At 40.9% G+C, this 18,063-nt stretch overlaps 1 pseudogene; it reads right to left on the bottom strand.

The window, feature by feature from the left end:
- Positions 1-6,503: 6,503 nt before the first annotated feature.
- On the bottom strand, positions 6,504-7,846 carry LOC113902226 (annotated as a pseudogene).
- Between the last annotated feature and the right edge of the window lie 10,217 nt (positions 7,847-18,063).

The raw sequence follows: 18,063 nt of genomic DNA, 5'->3' as shown, positions 1-18,063 counted from the left end.
TACATCCACTCTATCTCCAAGCCCTCGTAACCCTGTCTCCTAAATATATTGTACTTCTGTCTCTTTCTGTCTGCTGCCAATATTCTCATCCATGTGAGTATTGTCTCTTGACTGAGTGATTGCACATTTCTCCTACCTGGTTTCTCCGTTTCCACTTTCAGGCCCACTCCAATCCATTCTTTACATAGCAACCAAAAGGGTCATTTGAAAGGACAAATGTCACCATGTCTAACATTATCTTCGTATTTTGTACTCAAATCCAAGCTGCCCCTGAGTGGCCTCCGAGGCCCTTGTGATCTGGCTCCTGCCTACCTCTCCAGACATATGGCCCTTCTCTTCCTTGATACTTCCAATCTGTATTGGCCTTTCAGAGTCCCGAACACACCAAACCCTTTACTTCCTTCAGCCTGATAGCTTACCCTCATTCCATTGTCTGGTTAATTCCTAGGTTCACTTAAAGTGTCGGAATTAAGCCTTAATTATCTAGTCTAAGATAGCACTTAGCACAAGATGCAGTTATGTATTGTTTATGTGATTTCCTTCCTGTCTTTTCTGGACTGTAACAAGGAGGCAGGAGCTACCTACCGCTAACACCACTGTATGGGGCCTGCCCTACTCTAGCAGCTCAGTAAGTACTCAACGGCTGAGAAACAATGCATACATTTATTCCTTAAAGTGATTAATATCCAGTTTATTCTTTTTCCTGGTTCCTGCAAAACTGGTCAAAGGCAAAATATTTGCTTGATGAGTGTGGACTATTAGGACGAAAATATTTGCAAAGTAGGAGAAGAAATTTATTCCATGAGTTTTACCTCCCTTGCCTCACACAAGTATCTCTCTTAATTGGATTGTGCTGGATAGATATCACCTATTTCTTCCTTCCCACTTCAATTCCTCTGCTCAGCTAATAGGTCCTTGTGATTACAAGCAATTGTGTTGCTTCAGACAGTCAGATTACAATATGTACTATTGACTGGGTAATAGAATTACTGTACTACTAATAACAGTCATTACAGCCACAAACATTTATATCATACTTTACAATTTTCTAAGTGCTCCTAATGTTCATTATCTCATTTAATCTGGACCTGAAGATGCTCCCTTGATTCATTTGGATGGTTCCCAAAGCTTTATCTGTAGCAGCTGAAGGAAGGACTACTCAAGTTGAGGGCTGAATTTATGTTTTTTTATGTTGACTTTTGATAGTTCCACTTCAAGACAATGATGTTTTCCTCAGCACATCCTCAAACTCTGGAGACTCTTACTGTATATATACCTTAATTTACTGACTATAATTTTTCCTAGGATTGCTGGGGCAGGCAAAAGAGATAATAATAATACCTAATATTTGTTGAGTGCTTACTGTGTGCCAGACAATGTCCTAAGTGATTTACACATACTAATTTATTTAGTCCCCATAACTGACCCAAGTTATGAGGAGCAGATAGCATTGCTGTATTCACTTAGAAAGATGCAAAAAGTCTAAATAATTTGTCTCCTTGCTAGTAAGTAGGGAAGTTGGGGTATGAACCCAGCAGACAGATCCCAGAGTCCATATTGTTAAGCAGCATATATGTGAATGTTTATTCTTTAAGACATTTCTTCTTTAATGACATTATTCTCTAATATATTTAATTTACTTAAAATATTAATATTAATAACATATAACATGTAAAATACAATACTTAATATAAATGAATGGAATTTAATATATTTATCAAAATTTTAAGGAGAGCTTACTGCTTCCCTAGTGGCTTAGACAGTAAAGAATCTGCCTATAATGCAGGAGACCCAGGTTCCATCCCTGGGTCAGGAAGATCCCCTGGAGAAGGGAATGGCAACCCACTCCAGTATTGTTGCCTGGAGAATTCCATGGACAGAGATCCTGGTGGGTGGGCTACAATCTATGGGGTTGCAATGAGTCAGACATGACTGAGCAGCTAACATTTTAACGTTACTGTGTGCCAAGCATTAAGCTTAGTGCAGGGGTGTAGCTTACTTTCTAGTAGGAAAGATGGACTTGAATAACTAATTATGAGCGTGATATGTGCTGTGAAAGCGAAGGAACATTGTGCTATGGGAGAACAGGACAGAGAAGCTGGTCTAATTGGGCTCAGGGAGAGCCCCCTTGAGAAAGGGACGGTTTAGCTGAGGCCTGAAGGACACACACACAGAGGCTAAACAAAGGGGAAGTGAGGGCCATCAGCAGCCGGGCACACCCTTCCCCGAATGCTTGAGGAGCTAAAGGAAGTCAGTACAGCTGGAGTTTTGAGAGCGGAGAGGGAAATGAAGTGAGGTGATGATGGAGAACAAACCGGTTTCTATAAGAGAGGGCCTCGGGTGCCAAAATAAGGATTTGATATTTTGGCAACTGTTGAAAAGATTTGAAGTGCAGGGTTTTTAAGACTGTTTCAGCTGCAGTGAGGAGAAGGGGAAATCAACGGGAGATTGTTGTAGTCTTCCAGGGGAGAGGGGCTGAATGGGATGGGTAACAGGGATATTAGGAAGTGGATGGCGTCAAAATGTGGCCAGGAAGTGCAATGAATAGAGATCTCGGTGACTGGATGGATGTGAAGGATGAGAGAGAAGGAGGAGTCAAGGTTTCTGGCTTGAACAAGATTTTGATCATGGAAATAGACATGGATAATAGGAACAGGACAGATTTGGGTGAGGGGACTGATGGCTTAAAGAATGAAATTTCAGGGGTGCTCAAATGGAGGCAGTCGTGCCTGGCAGGCAGTTGGACTGTAGATGTCTAAAGGTGAGAAAGAAGTAATGGGCTTAGAATTTAATCCTAAGATGGACATTTTGCGCATTTACCATTTCAAAAACTAGAATGGGCCTTTAGAAGTTTGTATATTAAAAATAGTGTTTTCATGGTGAATTATAACTGATGGTGTCAAAGCAGAGGATGTTTTGTAAAATAAGAATAATCTGTGAAACCATAACTACTTTGTATTTCATGGTGTTTTGAGGAATTAGAGGAGGAAAGCCTTTAACACACTCTTTTTACAAGAAAGATTGTATTTAGTGAAAGTAAAATTCAGTACTAGCACTAAGTTTTGGCACAAATGCCAAACTGGTGAAGTTCAACTTAATGAGGCTTGACCATAATTGTTAAGAGGCTTGAAGCGTTTGTTCTTTTTAAGTAAGTCCAAATCATTCCTTCCTCCATTTCTACCTCCAACACAATTTTTCCTACACCATTAACTTGATTAGCAATCTCTGTCTCCACATTACAAAAGTATGCTTTGTCAACCTTGGATAGAATAATGTGTCTTTAAATGATAGGAACTTAACAGGATTTTAATGTGGCGTATTTCCTACCCCTGGATGTAAAATGTTGTCTTTTCACGTAGTTGTGGCAGTGTTCCACTTACCATCACCCCAATCCTTGGCCCTCTAGATGTAGATGAGTTAAAGGAAGAGTACACTTAGTTTAGAAGAAGAAAAGGACTCATGGACATCCTTTTCTCAAATTCTACATCATTTACCATCCGTGAGGTGTTTTTTTGGCCAATATATTATCTTCCATTGTGAATTTAATATTCATTACTGCAAGGAGATCCAACCAGTCCATCCTAAAGGAGGTCAGTCTTGAGTGTTCATTGGAAGGACTGATGTTGAAGCTGAAACTCCAATAATTTGGCCACCTGATGCCAAGAACTGACTCATTTGAAAAGACCCTGATGCTGGGAAAGATTGAGGGCAGGAGGAGAAGGGGACGACAGAGGATCAGATTGTTGGATGGCATCACTGACTCGATGGAGATGAGTTTGAGTAAACTCCGGGAGTTGGTGATGGACAGGGAGGCCTGGTGTGCTGTGGTCCATGGAGTCACAAAGAGTCAGACATGACTGAGCAACTGAACTGAACTGAACTGTGTATTTAACCTTCAGCAACCAGAGTTGCTCCCTATAATCCTTGGTTCTAGCATCTTTCCTGGCTTCCCTCTCCTTTTCTACTAGAGCTTTCTGGATCTTTCAACTAAGGCTCTCCAGATCTCACATAGACTACTTCTTAGTACAATCAATGCTCAAGAAGACTCAAAAAAGACTTTTCTTTTTATTGTGGTAAAATATACATAACATAAAACTTGCTATCTTAACTATTCTTGAGTGTAAATTCAGTGATGTTAAATATATTTATAATGTTGCACAATCATCACCACCATCCATATCACAAGGAAACTTTTAGAAAGTAATCTTTGCCTTCTAACTTGCTCTATGAGGCGAGCATTACCCAAACACCCAAACCAGAAAAAGACATTTCAAAAAAGAAAACTACAGAAAAAAAGAAATAAAAAATAACAAAGAACTGGAAAAAGACAAAAAATAACAAAAAAAGCAAACTACAGACCAGTATCTTTCCTGGATACAGATGTAGAAATCCTCAACAAAATATTAGCAGATCAAATCTAACAATGTATAAAAAGAACTATGTACCACAACTGAATTGTATTTTTTCCAGATATGCAAGGCTGATTCAGTATTTAAAATATCAGTCAATGTAATCCACCACATCAACAGGCTAAAGAATAAAAATCAGATGATCGTATCAATTGATGCAGAAAAAAGCATTTAACAAAATCCAACACTCATTCAAGATGAAAATTCTTAACAAATTAAGAATAGAGAGGAACTTCCTCAACTTGATTTTAAAAAATCTACAAAAAAACCTACAAATAACATCCACTTGGGAATCCCCTGGTGGTCCAGTGGTTAGGGAACTAAGATCCTGCTAACTGCATGGATAAATAAATAAATAACATTCCACTTAATCGTGAGAAACTATATACTTACCTTTAAGGTTGGAAAAAGGCAAGAAGTCCTCTGTCATCACTGCTATTCAATAACATACTGAAGGGCCTAGCTAGTGCAATCAGATAAGAAAAGGAAATAAAAGGTAAACAGATTGAAAAAGAACTAAAACAAACCTTAACTAAGAAACAAAGATAAGCACCTCGAGTCCATTTTAGAATTGGTAGACTTTCTTTATTGCATATGTATTTTCTATTTCAAAGATTTCTACACTTATCTTTATTGTAGCCTTCCATTTCCTTTGGGTTTAATTTGCTGTTCTTTTTCTAGCTCCTTAAGATGGAAGCTTAGATCATGTGGATTTTCAGTCTTTCTTCTCAGATATATACATTTAAAGCTATAAATTTCCCTGTAAGCCTTGCATCAAAAATGTTTTAATATGTCATATTTTCATTATCATTTATCTTAAAATATTTTCTAATTTCGTTGCAATTTTTTCTTAGACTTACAAATCTATTTAAAAATGTATCCCTTAATTTCCAAACATTTGGAGATTTTCTAGTCTTCTTCCTGTTATTGGTTTCTAGTTTGATTCCTTTGTAGTTGGAGAACATAGTTTGTATGATTTCAGTCCTTTGAAAATTTTTGAGACTTGCTTTATGGCCCAGGCTTCCCTCATAGCTCAGTTGGTAAAGAATCTGCTGCAGTGTAGGAGACCCTGGTTCTATTCCTGGGTCAGGAAGATCCACTGGAGAAGGGATAGGCTACCCACTCCAGTATTCTTGGGCTTCTCTTGTGGCTCAGCTGGTACAGAATCTGCCTGCAATGCGGGAGACCTGGGTTCAATCCCTGGGTGGGGAAGATTCCCCTGGAGTAGGGAAAGACTACCCACTCCAGTATTATGGCCTGGAGAATTCCATGGACTGTATGGTCCATGGGGTCACGAAGAGTCAGATACTACTGAGCGATTTTCACTTTCACCTTACGGCCTAACATATGGCCCATTTTGATAAATATTCATATACTTTTGAAAACAACAGTATAAGGTCATTGTTCATTGTAAATTCTATGTATGTCAATTAGGTTAATTTGATTACTTGTGTTATTCAAGTCTTTTCCATTTTTCTGCATCTTTTTTGAGGCTTCCCTGGTGGCTCAGAGGTTAAAGCGTCTGCCTCCAATGCGAGAGACCTGGGTTTGATCCCTGGATCGGGAAGATCCCCTAGAGAAGGAAATGGTAACCCCTCCAGTATTCTTGCCTGGAGAATCCCATGGATGGAGGAGCCTGGTAGGCTACAGTCCATGGGGTCACAAAGGGTCAGACACAACTGAGCGACTTCACTTTCACTTCTTTTTTTTTTTCAAGAGGATATTAAATCTTTTATTGATTACACATGATAATGGATGGTACACAAGCTTCATTCCCATCTATAACTTTATCTAGTACCATAATTCAATTTAGATATATTGCATAGGATATGCCAACAATCATTAATAACCAAAAAAAATTTAAAAAACTCCATGACTTTGCATGGGTGACCCTTTTAATGGTGAACTCCAGGTCACAACACAGTAACTGTCAGTTCAACTACACCAAGATTCTGAAGACAACAGCTTCTCCACCAAGCAGGTTGTAAATAAATTTCAAGTGGAACCTGGCATCACCCTGAAGGAATTCTAACTTCACACTGTTGGGGTAGTTTACCAAAATGGCTTCAGAGTAGACTAACTTTACACAGCACATTAAAAAAAAAAAAAGACATTTATTCAGCGTCATGATCAGACTATTACATTTAGCAATCAACAGCATGGGTGCAAAAAAAAAAATCTACATTAAAACCCTTTGTTGGAATGCTTTACACTTTCCACAGAACAGAAACTAAAATAACCTGTTATACAATTAGTCACAAGTACAGTCCTGGAGTTTTTTGCCCATACACATGAGTATTGTCTAAAACATGTCTTCTTTATAGCAGCTAGGCCCTGCCACCACTGTGCTTGGCTGAGTTCACAAATCTGTTGTAACCTGTAGCTTCCCTGTCACTTCTCTGGCTCTCCTCTCCTGCTAAGCTTTGTTTCCTGGCAGTAATTAAAACCTTCTGCCACTGCCATAGCTACTGCTGCTGCTGGAGCCACCATAGCCACCTTGGTTTCGTGGTGTGGCAAAGTATTGGCCTCCACCACCACAGGGGCCAGAACTTCTGCCTCCAAAGTTTCCTCCTTTCATGGGTCCAAAATTTGAAGATTGATTGTTGTAATTGCCAAAATCATTGTAGCTTCTGCCACCTCCAAAATTGCTTCCGTCATTACCAAATCCATTATATCCATCCCCACTGCCACCATATCCGCCACCACCACAGCTGCCACCAAAGCCACCTCGACCACTGAAGTTTCCTCCACGACCAAAGTCGTCATTCCCACCAAAAACCCTCCACCACCGCCACCAAAGTTTCCAGAACCACTTCGACCTCTCTGGCTGGATGAAGCACTAGCCATCTCTTGCTTAGACAGGGCTTTTCTCACTTCACAGTTGTGGCCATTCACAGTGTGGTATTTCTGAACGACAATCTTGTCTATGGAGTCATGGTCATCAAAGGTTACAAAAGCAAAGCCTCTCTTTCTGCCACTGCCTCGGTCAGTCATGATTTCAATTACTTCAATTTTCCCGTACTGTTCAAAATAATCTCTCAGGTGATGTTCTTCAGTGTCTTCTTTAATGCCACCAACAAAAATCTTTTTCACAGTTAAGTGGGCACCAGGTCTTTGAGAATCTTCTCCTGAGACGGCCCTCTTTGGTTCCACAACTCTTCCGTCCACCTTGTGTGTCCTTGCATTCGTGGCCGCATCCACCTCCTCCACCGTGGCGTATGTGACAATCCCGAAGCCTCTGGAGCGCTTGGTGTTTGGATCCCTCATTACCACACAGTCTGTGAGCGTTCCCCATTGCTCAGAATGGCTCCTCAGACTCTCATCGGTTGTTTCAAAGCTCAATCCTCCGATGAAGAGCTTTCCCAGCTGTTCGGGCTCTTTGGGAGACTCTGATTTAGACATGATGGCAGTGGAGGCGGGGAAGACTTCAACGATGCTTTCTCGGAGGCGTCCACAGGCAGAAAGCCACTTTCACTTCTATCAGCTAATGAAAGAAGTGCTAAAATCTCCAATAATGATTGTGGATTTATCCATTTCTTCTTTTAATTGTCAACTTTGCTTAATATATAATGAAATTTTGCTATATTTTTTATAAATTACTTATACATTCTTTAGTGTGTTACAAACTTGCGACTATTTTATTTGATCATTAATTGACACTTTTATCATTATGAAATGTCTCTTTTAATCTCTAGAAATATTTCTTCCCCTAAAACCTGTATTGTCTGATATTAATATAGCTACACTAATTTTCTTTTGGTTAGTGTTTCAGTTCAGTTCAGTTCAGTCGCTCAGTCGTGTCCAACTCTTCAACCCCATGCATCGCAGCACGCCAGGCCTCCCTGTCCATCACCAACCCCCAGAGTTCACTCAGACTCACATCCATCAAGTCAGTGATGCCATCCAGCCATCTCATCCTCTGTCGTCCCCTTCTCCTCCTGCCCCCAATCCCTCCCAGCATCAGAGTCTTTTCCAATGAGTCAACTCTTCGCATGAGGTGGCCAAAGTACTGGAGTTTCAGCTTTAGCATCATTCCTTCCAAAGAAATCCCGGGGCTGATCTCCTTCAGAATGGACTGGTTGGATCTCCTTGCAGTCCAAGGGACTCTCAAGAGTCTTCTCCAACACCACACTTCAAAAGCATCAATTCTTCGGTGCTCAGCTTTCTTCACAGTCCAACTCTCACATCCATACACGACCACAGGAAAAACCATAGCCTTGACTAGACGGACTTTTGTTGGCAAAGTAATGTCTCTGCTTTTGAATATGCTATCTATGTTGGTCATAACTTTCCTTCCAAGGAGTAAACGTCTTTTAAGTTCATGGCTGCAGTCACCAAAAGTCTGACACTGTATCCCCTGTTTCCCCATCTATTTCCCATGAAGTGATGGGACCGAATGCCATGATCTTCGTTTTCTGAATGTTGAGCTTTAAGCCAACTTTTTCACTCTCCACTTTCACTTTCATCAAGAGGCTTTTTAGTTCCTCTTAACTTTCTGCCATAAGGGTGGTGTCATCTGCATATCTGAGGTTTACATGACATATTTTTTTTCAATTCTTTTTTGTTTTTTAATCTTCTGTCCTTACAATTGTCTCATTAATAGCATAGAGATTTTGATTTTTTATCCAAAAGCAATTTTTTCTTTTAATTGGAGTAATAATCTATTAACATTTAATGTAATTATTGAAATGTTTATATGTACTTTCTTGTTTCAATTTCTGTTTTTTATTACTTTATTTCTCCTTTCTTCTGTTTTTTGAGGGGAGGAATAAAATACTTTTTATTATTCCATTTTTCCTCCTATTTTAGCATACTGGTTATTCACTCTTAGAGGCTCTGTATTATTTTATGTTCCTTCTAAAAGGGAGGCAGTTAATACAGACAAATCACCTTAATATGTCAAGGGTTAATTTATTAGCTTTGGTCTCTTTTGGTTTTGGCTTCAGTACCAGGATGAGGTCTTTCTGAGGTCTGGATCAGAAGTCTGAGTGTTGCTATTTCACTTTGGTGCACCTTGTACTCCCACCTCATTAATACCACACGGCTGCAAAAACTGCACAGTGCATCAGTCTCCCAGTTGCTGCTTTCTATTAGGTTTGTTGCAGTCTCTGCTGTCTTTGCTCAGCTTAGGAGCTGTCAGACAGCTCAAGGGGAGATTGCATCTAGCCTTTGGGTTCACTTCTCTGAAATTTCCTTCTCTCTGCGATTTTACCACTTAAGTCCCAGCCACTTTGGCAACTTCAAACTCCAATCTGGCTTCTTTGTGCAACAGACTAGTAAAGTAGCAGCCTCGTACTCTGTTCCTTGCCCTGTGAGTTGAGCCAGGGTGAATATGGAGGTCATGTTGATGTGCCCACCTTCTCTTAGGGATCATCTGTGTTGGTCACTTCCCAAATTCTTTCAAATGGTGTGTTAAATATTTTGTCCAGCTTTTAACAATTTTCATTTTGTTTAATGAAAACTACCATGTTATGGCTAGAATCAAAAAGCACCCCCCCCCCTACTTTTTTTGGCCATGGCATGAGGCATGCAGAATCTTAGTTCCCAGACCAGGGATGGAACCCATGCCCCCTGCTGTGGAAGCACAGTGTCTTAACCACTGGACTCAACGTTTTCCTTTTTTAGATACAAATATTGAATTATAATGTTGTATACTTGAAAGCATCACTACGAACAAAGCTAGTGGAGGTGATGAAATTCCAGTTGAACTATTTCAAATCCTTACAGATAATGCTGTGAAAGTGCTGCACTTAATATGCCAGCAAATTTGGAAAATTCAGCAGTGGCCACAGGACTGGAAAAGGTCAGTTTTCATTCCAATTCCAAAGAAAGGCAATGCCAAAGAATGCTCAAACTACTGCACAATTGCACTCATCTCACACGCTAGTAAAGTAATGCTCAAAATTCTCCAAGCCAGGCTTCAGCAATACGTGAACTGTGAACTTCCTGATGTTCAAGCTGGTTTTAGAAAGGGCAGAGGAACCAGAGATCAAATTTCCAACATCTGCTGGATCATGGAAAAAGCAAGAGAGTTCCAGAAAAACATCTATTTCTGCTTTATTGACTATGCCAAAGCCTTTGACTGTGTGGATCACAATAAGCTGTGGGAAATTCTGAAAGAGATGGGAATACCAGACCACCTGACCTGCCTCTTGAGAAATCTGTATGCAGGTCAGGAAGCAACAGTTAGAACGGGACATGGAACAACAGACTGGTTCCAAATAGGAAAAGGCGTATGTCAAGGCTGTCTATTGTCACCATGCTTATTTAACTTACATGCAGGGTACATCATGAGAAACGCTGGGCTGGAAGAAGCATAAGCTGGAATCAAGATTTCTGGGAGAAATATGAATAACTTCAGATATGCAGATGACACCACCCTTATGGCAGAAAGTGAAGAGGAACTAAAAAGCCTCTCAATGAAAGTGAAAGAGGAGAGTGAAAAAGTTGGCTTAAAGCTCAACATTCAGAAAACGAAGATCATGGCATCTGGTCCCATCACTTCATGGGAAATAGATGGGGAAACAGTGGAAACAGTGTCAGACTTTATTTTTTTGGGTTCCAAAATCACTGCAGATGGTGATTGCAGCCATGAAATTAAAAGACGCTTACTCCTTGGAAGGAAAGTTATGACCAACCTAGATAGCATATTCAAAAACAGAGACATTACTTTGCCAACAAGAGTCCGTCTAGTCAAGGCTATGGTTTTTCCTGTGGTCACGTATGGATGTGAGAGTTGGACTGTGAAGAAGGCTGAGTGCCAAAGAATTGATGCTTTTGAAGTGTGGTGTTGGAGAAGACTCTTGAGAGTCCCTTGGACTGCAAGGAGATCCAACCAGTCCATTCTGAAGGAGATCAGCCCTGGGATTTCTTTGGAAGGAATGATGCTAAAGCTGAAACTCCAGTACTTTGGCCACCTCATGCGAAGAGTTGACTCATTGGAAAAGACTCTGATGCTGGGAGGGATTAGGGCAGGAGGAGAAGGGGATGATAGTGGATAGATGGCTGGATGGCATCACTGACTCGGTGGACGTGAGTCTGGGTGAACTCTGGGAGTTGGTGATGGACAGGGAGGCCTGGCGTGTTGTGATTCATGGGGTCGCAAAGAGTCGGACATGACTGAGCAACTGAACTGTACTGATACTTGAAACTAATATGACATTATATGTCAATTATATATCAATTAAAAATAAATGAAAGATAACATCTAATTTTTTTCTTTTTTACATTTTGCATACTCTATAAATAAAAAATCTAAAAGAACTCAAGTGACTGAAATAAGGAAATTACAAAAGCATAAAATTTGAATTATAGATCACAGAACTCTAGTCATAATCTAAGACTGTCCTCAAGTCTTCTGGACTCAACATTCTGCCCAGATCAGATACTCTTCCTGTTGCGTCTTCAGTTTGGTTCTTTGGCAGAAGCTTTGTACTCAGAGGAAGCTAACGCTTGTTCTCTGAATGTCTATGTAAAAGTTATGTGATCCTGGACAAACCTCCTCCTTTTACCACTTTAGGTTTGTTGTTAATCAAGAAGAATTACCATCAAGGTCCACCTGCCGTAAGTCTTTTCAGGAACAAGCCGGACAAGTGCTTGCCCTGGCTTCCTAAACAGAGGCTGGTATGAGATCAGTGTAGCTGAGAAGGCAAGGTTCACAAAGGTGCCACCCCCCTACAGATGTGGGTGCTTTAGCGATTTCCCAGCTCTTGGACAATTTCTCCTTATGCTCTATTTTTCTTTTCTCCCCTTAATTGGAGTTGTAGTTTAGTCAAAAATATGATTTGTCTTTCCTTGTTCTTCTGGATCAGACTGTTTTGATCAGACTGATTCCCAGAATGATTAAGAATACAGATGTTTGAGTGGAAAGTTAGTTTGGGGAGAGCTGACTGGCCAGGTGAGCCTGACCAGAGAAGATTCCTTATAGACAGGCCACAGAGGAGCTCAAACTATTAGAGAAATTTTGTTCAGTGTGTAATCTGAATAAAAAAACTCATTAATGAATGGCATTGAATTTGGACAGCCAAATGGATATGTTATGATCGGAACTCCACAGCCTAGCATACCTTCAGGACTTTCTGCCTTAATTCATGTTTCTCCTCCTAGAATTCCATCTGTCCATATTTATTGAACAGGTACTATGTGCTGAGAACACATAGGAAGACAAGAACATAAAGCCTATAATCTAGTAAGAGTGTAGATCCTTCCAGGGAAGCTAATTTAACAATATTTTTCATCTTCCAAATGTACATAACTTTTGACCAGCTATTCTACCAATTAGTCACATGTATACATACAGGCTGTAGACTAACTAGGAAAAGTGACAAATATACAAATAAATGCAAAGTACATAACCCTGAATTGAGATAAGTACTGTAAAGGGAAAACAGGTGTGTCTTTCAAAGTTCTGTAGGAGAAAAAAAAACAGAAACACACACACACACATATATAGGGGAGAGGGAGGTATTTATCACAAAGAGTTGGCTTATGTGATTGTGGGGCTGGCTCGGCAGATCTGAGATCTGTAGTGCAGGCCATCAGGAAGGGCAGGCTGGAAAATCTTGGGTAAGAGCCGATGCTGCTCTTTACAGGCGAATTTCTTCTTCCTCAGAGAAACTTCAGTTTTGCTCTTAAGACCGTTCAGCTGACTGGACAAAGCCATGCAGCAGATTGTGAAGATAATCTTCATTTACAGCCAAGTGAAGTAGATGTTAATCATATCTGTAGAATACCATCACAGCAACACCCAGATTGGTATTTGATTGAATAACTGAACTGGGTGCTGTAGCCTAGTCACATTGATACACAAAATAAACCTGCCCAAGAGGGTTAAAAATGTGTTGCTTAAGATTCATTCAATGCAAGAAGCTGAGAAGGGCGTAAATAGTGAATGTACTGGTTTTCAGCCCAGGAAAACCAGAAGTAGGATGGGGTGCTTAGGCTCTGGCTTTGACCCTCCCCTCCAAACTCAGGTGCTTGACCAGATGGCACAGCTGCTCTAGCCTCATCTCTATGAGGAAGAGAGAAACAGTCTCTTCCTGCCATTGTCTTTGAAAAGTGGGAAACTTTTGAGATGCTTCCAGCGAATGTCCTTTACATCTCATTGGCCTCAACTGGAGCTCCAGAATGCTCAGGGCCCATCTGGCCATACCAAGGGATAAATCTTTTTCTGCACAGCAATGGGGAACCGCGGTGTGTTGGGTTAAACAATCAGGACACACGCGCTGGGGATCGGATCCATTCCCAAACTATGAGAGTTCTACTCAATCGGGGAGGAGTGGAGTGGCTATTGAGGCCACAATGGGCAGTAAGGAGTGGGGACAGGAATCATTTGGGCATCAAAGATGTTTCTCGAGGTGCTGGTTTCAATACTGGAGAGATGCCGGTTGTATAATGAAGCTGGATTGTGCTGGCTCACTACAGCACACTGTGTGTGTCTTGTCCCAATTCTTTATTCAGTGTTGGGAATATTTGTAACACCGAAATCGACAAAGGCTACAAATCAGTGTTGTTTTTTTTTTCCCTAGGGAGGCTTGCCTGGAAAATCCCATGGATGGAGGAGCCTGTAGGCTGCAGTCCATGGGGTCACTAAGAGTCAGACACAACTGAGCGACTCCACTTTCACTTTTCACTTTCATGCATTGGAGAAGGAAATGGCAACCCAATCCAGTGTTCTTGCCTGGAGAATCCCAGGGACAGGGGAGCCTGGTGGGCTGCCGTCTATGGGGTCGTACAGGGTCGCACACGACTGAAGCGACGCAGCAGCAGCAGGGAGGCATTTGTTAAACATTTACAACACATAGGATAGTACCATGCCCCAAGACAGAGGCCTACCAGAAGAAGACCAGGCTTGGTCTCTATTTCTTTGTCGGGATTCTGCTCTTTTTTTTTTTTTCAATTAAGATGAAATTCTCAAAGCATAAAGTTACCATCCTCTTCATCATTTTTGAAGTTCACTCAAGCTCATAGGTTGTTGTCTCTTTTTTTTTTGTTGTTATTCTTTTAGCCGTCCCATGCAGCTTGTGGGATCCTAGTCCTCCCACCAGGGATCGAACCTGGGCCCCCTACAGTGGAAGCACAGAGTCCTAACCACTGGAATGCCAGGGAATTCCTATATTTATTCTTTATTATAATATTTTATTTTGAGGACAGTGATATATTGACATGGTTTAAAATTCACAAGGTACAAAAATATATCTAGTAAAAAGTCTCCCTGCCCCTACTGTCCCCCAGCCATCCAATTTCCTTCCCTAGAGAATACCAATGTTATGAGTTTTTTGGTATACTTTCTGAAAATTCTTAAAGAAATAACAAGTTCTCAGACTACTTAAACACACACATACAGTCTGTTTTTCTTCATGTAACAAAATATGTTGAAGATGGTTCCATCCCAGTGCATACAGAACTTCCTTATTCTTTTTTACAGTTCCATGTAATCCATATACACATAAAACATTGTTGTGAATTACTTTGAATATACTTCCTTTTGTGTATGTATGTGTAGGACCAATTCCTACAAGTAGAATTGTTGGTCAAAGGTTATGCCTATTTGGAAGCTGGAAGCCATTGTTAAATTGACTTCTGTTGAAACTGAAAGAAAGTGTTAGTTGCTCAGTTGAGTACAGCTCTTTGGGACCCCATGGACTGTAGCCCGCCAGGCTTCACTGTTACTAGGATTCTCAAGGCAAGAATACCGGAATGGGTTTCCATTTCCTCCTTCAGGGGATCTTCCCAACCCAGGGATCAAATCCCAGTCTCTTGCATTGCAGGCAGATTCTTCAGCATCTGAGCCGCCAGGGAAGACCTGTTGAGACAGTACTAATTTACACTTACTAGCAATGGGTAAGATGCTTGTGTCCTCACAGTTCGGCCTACAAAATATGTCACCCAACTTTTGTTTTTGTCAATCTGATAGGGGGAAAAAAATCTGTCAGGGCGGTTTAAATTTCCTTTCTTTTTATTATGATTGAGGTTGAGCATCTTTTTGTGTGTTTATGAGTTATTTCTGTATCCTTTTTTGCGAGTTCTCTGCTTGTATCCTTTTTCTGTCTTTTTCTATTGGGTTTTGTTATCCTGCTTATTAATTTTAGGTGTTCTTTTTGAAACAGACTTACAGATAAAGGGGCTTCCCAGGTGGCACTAGTGGTAAAGAACTTGCCTGCCAGTGCAGGAGACAAGGGAGATGCAGGTTTGATCCCTGGGTGGGGAAGTTCCCTTGGAGGAGGGCATGGCAACCCACTGCAGTATTCTTGCCCGGAGAATCCCATGGACAGAGGAACTTGGCAGGCTGCAGTCCATAGGGCTGCAAAGAGTTGGACACGACTGAAACAACTTAGCACACACGCACGCACAGATAAAGAGAACAAACAAGTGTTACCAGTGGAATGAGGGAAGGGGGAGAGGCAAGATAGGGGTGAAGGTTAAGAGGTACAAATTACTGTGTGTAAAATGAATGTTACAAGGATATATTTCACAGCACAGGGGAAAATAGTCAATATTTTATAAAAGTATAAATGGAGTATTACTTTTAAGAGTTGTGAATCACTATGTTGGACACCTGAAACTTATATAATATTGTAAATCAACACTACCTCAATTAAAAAAAAAGTTAAGAGTTCTTTTTACCTGGGGGAATTATCCTCTTGTGACAAGAATTGCAGGCACTTTCCCCCAGTTTATCATTTGTCCTTTGTCTTCGTCTCTGGTCGTTTTTCTCATTAATTTTTAAAATTTTATTTTATATACTTCAATCTACCAGTTTTCTATAGTTGAACCTTTTATGGCTTCTTGGTTTTATGTAATACTGCCTCACTCCCAAAACTATTAAAAAACCATTAAAAAATTTAAACCATTTTTCCTAGTACTTTTATAATTTCCTATTTATATTTAAATCTTTGCTTCATATGGGTTTTATTCTATTTTTTTCCCATGTGGCTGTATGGTTGCCTCAATAATATGTCTTGGATAATCCGTCTTTTCCGCCACTGTTTTGAAATGCCGTGTTTAGACGTTAACTTATAGAAGAGAAAGCTGGAAGGATTGGTATCTGCCATTTAGACGAAAAAGAGCTCTTCCTGTCTTTGGGAAGTGACAGTAGAGGCGTGCATTCACCTGCTTGTACTAGTAGATTTTTAGGTTTGCTCTAATTTACTGTTTAGAATTCTGACTGTAACAAGGGTGGGACAGGGGACACCAGCATTCTTAGGACAGGTGGGAAACCGAGTTCACAATTTGTTGATTTTGCTATTCTTGCTGTTCTTTTTTCAGAGAGGAGGGAACTGTTAGAAATGAGAGGAGGAATTGAATGCAGAACTAAGCTACTTCCTGAGTCTCCGCTTTCAACTACTTGGTTACTTCCTCCCTTTACCAAGAAGTTCCTTGTCTATTTCTTGGGTAGCATCGATTTTGCTATCAACTATAAACATACAGAAAACAGGAATGGTGACTAATAGATTTTGTCATCTGTATCAGAGAAAGTCAAGTTCCTGCTCATACAGTAAAGCATTCTGACCACTGTTTTGGTGAACGTAGAATTTTTCTCTTAACCAAAACTAAGTGTGGCTCAGAATCTGTAGATAGCGGGATGCATCAACGGTCATTGTTTATCAGGCCAGGAAAAGGAAAAGAAAGAAGGAACTGCAGACAGCTGACAGAGTGACCGGAGGTTGCGGCTCTGTCACACGCTGCTCCCTGGAAGCAGTGTAAAACCAACAGAACCAGCAAAGAGCCTCGTCTTCCGTCTTCCGTCTGGGAAGGCGAGAGGCCCAGGCAGCTTGCTCTTTCTTCATTGCACTCTTCAGTGCACATCGTGCACTTGGGGTGCAGTGTGGAGCTGCTGCCTGGAGCCAGGAGGTGCGACAGGCAGCCTACACAGCACACAGGGGAGAAGAGGACTAGGAAAATAAAAGTAACTTAATCCTCTAAAGTTCTCCTAAATGCCTAAAGAACCTGAAGTGACCTTCCGCTTCTTCTAGCCAAGGGCTCTGCCTGCATGGGCCTGTGCAGTTTCTTTACCCTTTGTGGGGTCCTTGGTGTTAATTTCAGTTTAATTTCACCTGCCTGCGTGGAGGTGGGGAAAAGGAGGCCAACGGGCAGGAGAGGCACAGTTATGTTCTCCCAACCCTGGACAGTGACTCTGGGCTCCAAGCACATCTCCACCCGAGGGAAATCTGAGGTAGGGTATAAGTAGTGAGCGGCCTGAGGGACCTTGGACTAACTGCTTCCTCCTTGTAGATTGCTGACGGGAACTGACTTTAGCATAATGAAGCTTGTTCTTTGCAAAACTGGCAGGTAGGGGCATCTTGTCTTGCTTTTTTCAACCTCAACTTACTCCTCACTGCCCTCTCACACTCTTTAGGGGCTCCTGCGATGTCACCACCTGATACATGATTCCTTTACTCTGAAGGTCATAAAACAAAGATAAGGACTTTTTTGTTTTGTCTCAGCCACTGCCCCATCAAGTAAGAGAGGCCAACACAGTGAAATAACTACATCTCCAAGTGAAATATTAAACCCATGTAATATAAAGAAAGTACAAGACAAGTGTATGTATAATACAAACACACATTACATTCCTAAAATGTTTACCCTAATATGTGCTGGCAGAGAAAGTAGGGAGAAAAGAAAGAGACGGGCTTTGAGAGGGACCGTGGAT

Source organism: Bos indicus x Bos taurus, chromosome 12 (assembly GCF_003369695.1).
Source record: "Bos indicus x Bos taurus breed Angus x Brahman F1 hybrid chromosome 12, Bos_hybrid_MaternalHap_v2.0, whole genome shotgun sequence".
Taxonomy (NCBI): domain Eukaryota; kingdom Metazoa; phylum Chordata; class Mammalia; order Artiodactyla; family Bovidae; genus Bos; species Bos indicus x Bos taurus.
Note: the sequence above shows the minus strand (reverse complement) of the source record. Positions and strands in the feature narration are given on the sequence as shown.